Genomic DNA, 5,944 nt, shown 5'->3' with positions numbered 1-5,944 from the left:
AAGGCTGTCAAAAATAACTTCAGTGAAGTAATGCTTAATATTAAACAAGTCAATGATTTAAGAAATATGTGTGTTTTTAATAACACTCATGAACACATCAATAAGATAAAATCAATTATTTTTTCTCTCACTGAAATCTGTTATCTTTCTCAAATTACTCTTGGAAATTAATGATAATCAGCAATATGGGAAACCTGTGCTGGAATTTAGTGCAAAAATAGGAGCTGAAGTCTTTATGCATGACAAATATCTAATAAAAATTAAAAATCTTTGATACTTACTTTATTTCCAGACCTTTTTTTGCCTTCCTCTTCTTCAGCAGAGGACCCTTACTTGAGATGTATGCGTGGGTACTGGCATTGTTGGCATCACGGAAACTGTCAGAGTTACTGAGATTAGATCTGATTTTATATACACTTATAGTGCAAAGAAAAGAGCATAGATATAAAGATAGCCAAAAGTTGGATGGCTAAATTAATATGATAGAAAACCTGAAATCAGGGCCAAGTTTAGTGCCAAGGGTGTGGGATGGCACTGATGACATCAGCTCTAATGCTTTTTACAGCAGAAAAACCTCCAGCATCACTGAGTTAGTGTAACGGGCACCGTATCAGTGAGAATTTCCACAAGCTTAAACTCTGCCCTGTCCAAAGATAAAGAGCTCTATGTGCATGTGCATTTGCTTTCACCTTCTTCAGAGAGCAGGTGAGGAGACACCTCTGTCTTCTCTGCTCTGTTAAAGCACTGACTGGACTTTTTTTTTTTTTTTAATTGGGAACAATTCTGTCTGCACTAAGTGTTTTAAAATAAAAAGCCTTTCAAAAGAGGAGTCTTCAGCTGCTTTAGGGGGTGGTGTGGGCACTGTGGTTCCGCTGATGTGAAGGTGGGTGATCACTTCCCTTGCTGCTGGGGAGAGAGTGGCTGGAAGGAGGAAGAGCTGCCCCGGGCCTGTGTCTCCTGTACCGGTGGTGACAGCAGTGGAAAGCAGCCCAGTTCCCTGCCAGGCCTACTCCTCGGGGTGGCCAGAAATGGGGAGCTACAAAGAAACTTTACAATTTTCTTTTCAAGCTCAGATCTTGTTTTCTCAGAATATCATCCAGTCAGAGAGAAGAACCAAGTCTTTCATCACCCTCGGTCTTTGATGAGACTAATAAGGGATGTTCAGTGTTCCTGCTGCGAACTTTGTGTGGTAGAGCACTGGAAGATGAGAGCAGGAGAACTGTGTATTCAGTGCCTGAATGTGTGATTGATGGGACAGGAGCAAACCAGGGGGTGCATATGATACCTGTGTTCGTGGATATCACTGCAGTCTTACTAGAGTAAAGGGTAAAACCAAAGGGAACCAAAGGGAACGAAAGGGCAGTGCTGACTCAGTTACATGCCTGGCTTTGGACAGGACCTGTCACACGTCCTGCTAGTTCAGAGCACAGGAAGAGAAATCAAAAATCTTTCTGGAGAAATAAAAAGAGAAGGGCTCTGCAGACATGCCCTTATCATGTACTCAGACTGAAGGCAAAAGAGCTAGCGGAGGAGTAGTTTTATTAGTGAAAAGAACCTCTTGGACAATTACTGACTAGTTACGGAGGGATTAGACTTTGACTCAGGCCAGGCCTCTTTCGAGTCATAACGGGTTTAGCATCACAAGTGTGTGTGATGTGGAAATTACAATGACAGACGCACGGTATCAAATACCAAACCTCTCAGTTGTAACTTTTGGTCCATTTAATCATCTCTGTGCTCTCTGGGGTGCAGAGAGGTTTACTGGAACTTCTGAGTGCTGTTGCAAATTGTATTTTTTCCTTTGTAGTTGTTCCCCAGTAGTTACTGAGTAAAAGGACCTTGTGAGAGGTCAAGTCTGCTGACTCAGAAAGTCTTGGCTTGAAAGATAGTGAAATATTCTTGAAAGTGTTTAAATGTCATCAGCGTTGGAGGAATCAAGTGATAGAAATCAAGAATTATTAAGAGGAAGATTATATTAAAATTGCATAATGTTTTAAATCAACAAATTTAAAATTACATGGAGCACATAAGCAAGACAGGGAAGTCTCGTAAAAAGTGTGTTCTCTACTCCCTGAACTAAATTCTGTGATCTCTCAGATCTACCAAATTATACATTCTATGTTCCTTTCATGTTGTTTCAGTTTTAGCATAAACAAATATCTACATGCTACTACTACTCTGAATTCAAAATAAATTGATGCTGAGGTTTAATACAAAAATTACGATGATACTTTTTCATTCCCCTCAGAGTTAACATTTATTGCCTGCAAAACACATCCAAATTAGAAGGACGTAGAAAATACAATCAGAGAAATGTATTTCCTTACAACAATTTTACAGCAGCTGCTATGGCAATACAGCAGCATCTTTAAACCACATTCATATAGAGGATATATAGTGCCACTGAGTGTTCTGAGTTCACCAGCAGATGAAATCCATTTTTCAGTAACACAAATACCGTCTTAATTTACAAAGATTTATGGATCAATTTCTTGCCCACAGGCTGTGTCTCACAGTCCTGTATTGAGCTTCTTTCATGTCCTTAAGGGCAAGCTTAAGAAGAAGCCTTTTGGATCATGTTTCCTGCCATGTTAATTTTTAAAATGACGGGCTCTCTCACTGGCTTTGAACAAGTCTTAAAGGTGGTAATGAGAAGAGAGGTGACTTCTTTTAATTTCTAATCCTTCAAAATCTTACTGCCAGGTATACAGGTTGCTACTAGCAAACAGTGATATTTTTGGTGGCCTGAAAGTCAACACTCTGCTTTTGCTTACACACCAGTCTAAAATAGGATTTTTTTTAAGCAGCTACCTTTTATCGTACTGGATTAAACACTTCCCCAACTACTGTAATCTGCATAATAAATAGTAACTATATATTTCTTTACTAGAAACAAAGACACATGATATATATCTTTTATTTTTCACTCTTTCACAATTTTTTGGCCACAAGTTTATATAACAGATGTGCTTTCAGCGTAGTTCCCACAGAAATTTCTGCTAAATTCTAATAAAAATGGAAGACAGACTGCACACAGGACTCGCATAATGTTTCTTCTCTCCCTTTCCCTGAAGGGAACTGAGGTAAGGGGAAAATAAAAAAAAACAGGCTAAGGCTAAAACCACTTGAAAAAAAACCCAACTGATCAAATAAAAATGTAAACCTGTAGTTATCATTCATGGTTTTATATATTTTTAATGTTAGCAAGACAAATATTTGAAAATTATGTTTAATAAATTTATAGATTAAAAATATGGTTTAGTAAAATACGCTTTAAATTATGGAAAAGGGAGTAAAACTTGATCTTAAATCCCCACAAATTAAAAATAAACTCACAACTTGAAAAAAAATACATAATCTCCCTACTTTAGAGTAGCTCCCATTTAACAATAGTTTACAAAGAATAAAAATAATATTTTATGACTAACATCTTTTGTTTTAACATTAACTAAATTTTCTGTGGATAAACACTGTGGTTACATATACAGATAACTCTGGAACAGAAGAATTAACAGAAGAATTCTTTAACCTTACTGCCTGAATAAAGAATTTATGTGCATATGGCAATGAAAACCTCCAGAAATATTTTTGAATTTTATTTAATGATTTATCTGAAAAAAAAAATCCAATAATTTAAAATCAAAGGAATAGAAATAAATAGTAATATATCAGATGGTTTTTTCTTTTCATCTTATAATCCTTATAAACCTATATTAAACTATATAATTAATTCAGTCAGGACAGATAGAAGAGGAAAAACTATAGTTACCCTGTACCAGAGTTAGTATTTTTTATCTTTTGGAAGCCTAATCCACATGTGAAGTCACAGGTATTTCTTAAATGGATTTTTTTTTTTTTTTCACTTGAAGTGACAAACATTTCAGCCTAGTTCGTAGTGCTAAAAGTTTACTCTGGCTTTATACAACAGCATAAACTTCTGTTTTCGACAATTGCCAAAGCAACATATATGATATGGACTTAGGAGGGCTGTACAAGTATACATCACTTACCTGCAATAAGAAGTTGCTTCAAAGGGTCAGTTCTGTATCAGAGAGAAAAGTAAGGACATTTGTTACCTCTGATCTTAACTCGATCTGATTTTGTCATTTCAGACAATCTCCTTTGTATACACTTTTTTTTCCCATCAATATAAGTAACCCAGTTTCAGGTATTACCAAAATAAACCAGTAATCTTCCTTAGGGAGGCAAGCCCTCACATTCTTAAAGGTTTCATTGCTTATTTGAGCACTAAGTCTCATAAAATACAAAGTGTTTCTTGATTTACCGCTTTAATTACTATGAAAAGCAGTATGGATATGAGAAGATATAGTCCAAGAATTTGGAATCAGAAAGTCTAGGTTGTGTTTATAACTGAACCACTGCATGGCCACGGACCAAGCATTTCATATCTCCATTGCTTTATATTTAACAGAAAAACGACTTACATCTCACTTGTGACATTCTTTGTAATTTACAGATAAGAAAATTACATGTAATTTAGGTATTGTTATGTCATATTCTATGCCTGGTTTATGTTCCAATAAGCCAAGATCATTTTAAAAACTATTTCTGAAAAACGCTGTGTTGGCCATGGATTTGTTTTGCAGCGTGAATGCTCAGGGGGAAAATGCCTCACGAAGATCCAACTATCACCTTCAAAAAAGAATGTGGAGTCTCTGAACACTTTTTATTACATCATACATCGGTAAAAAAATGAGCTTCCAGGACAACGAGCTACAACTGCCAAAAATCAAGTTATTGTTCATGCAAGGGTTACTACTAGCTGCCCCACAAGGCAATGTTATTAATTAACACATTGCAATCATTTCTTTTGCTTTGAGTATTTCCAGTGGAAGGAACACATATGCTCTAACTTCTTAAAACATGTATAACCATTACCTTTGATTTTCATTACCAGAATTTAAAAAATTGATATGGAAAAGAATAATTAGAGACTTTTAAATTGCTTCAGTGTCAATATTAAAGATAGGAAATCTGAAAGTATTTTAATCATATTTAAGACTGGTGTGTAAACATAAAACAACATACTGAATCATTGTCTATTGCATAAACTTTGTGAAAGCCTTGATATTGTGAGAATAAAGCTGTTCACAGAATCACAGAACCACAGAATGTTGGGGGTTGGAAGGGACCTCAAAAGATCATCTAGTCCAGCCCCCCTGCCAGAGCAGGATCACCTACAGTAAGTCACACAGTAACACGTCCAGGTGGGTTTTGAATGTCTCCAAAGAAGAAGATTCTGCAACCTCTCTGTGCAGCCTGTTCCAGTGCTCTGTCACCCTCACAGTGAAAAAGTTTTCTCTAATATTTTTGTGGAACCTCCTGTGTTCCATCTTGTACCCATTGCCCCTTGTCCTGTCATTGGACGTCACTGAAAAGAGCCTGGCTCCGTCCTCCTGACACTCCCCCTTGACATATTTATAAACATTAATGAGGTCACCCCTCAGCCTCCTCTTCTCCAAGCTGAAGAGACCCAGCTCCTTCAGCCTTTCCTCATAAGGGAGATGTTCCACTCCCTTCATCATCTTTGTGGCTCTGTGCTGGACTCTCTCAAGCAGTTCCCTGTCTCTCCTGAGCTAAGGGGCCAGAACTGGACACAGTATTCCAGATGTGGCCTCACTAGGGCAGAGTAGAGGAGCAGGAGAATCTCTCTCGACCTACTAGCTACTCACCTTTTAATACATCCCAGGATGCCATTGGTTCTGTACGAATAATTAAAACATTGCTCTCAATTGAAACTCCAAGGGAAGAGAATCTTTCTTCCATTGTGATACTCAAAACACAGCAAAAGTGTTGTCTTCATCATAAGAAAGTCACCCTTCAAGGTGTAATCTGTTTCCGAGAGTGCTGAGAACACTGAAGAGTATTATGAATACTGACAAGAGAATAAGTACTGTGAGTATTAAAATGCTGAGAATATGAA

The sequence above is a fragment of the Apaloderma vittatum genome, unplaced genomic scaffold, assembly GCF_000703405.1.
Source record: "Apaloderma vittatum isolate BGI_N311 unplaced genomic scaffold, ASM70340v1 scaffold7387, whole genome shotgun sequence".
NCBI classification, from domain to species: domain Eukaryota; kingdom Metazoa; phylum Chordata; class Aves; order Trogoniformes; family Trogonidae; genus Apaloderma; species Apaloderma vittatum.
Note: the sequence above shows the minus strand (reverse complement) of the source record.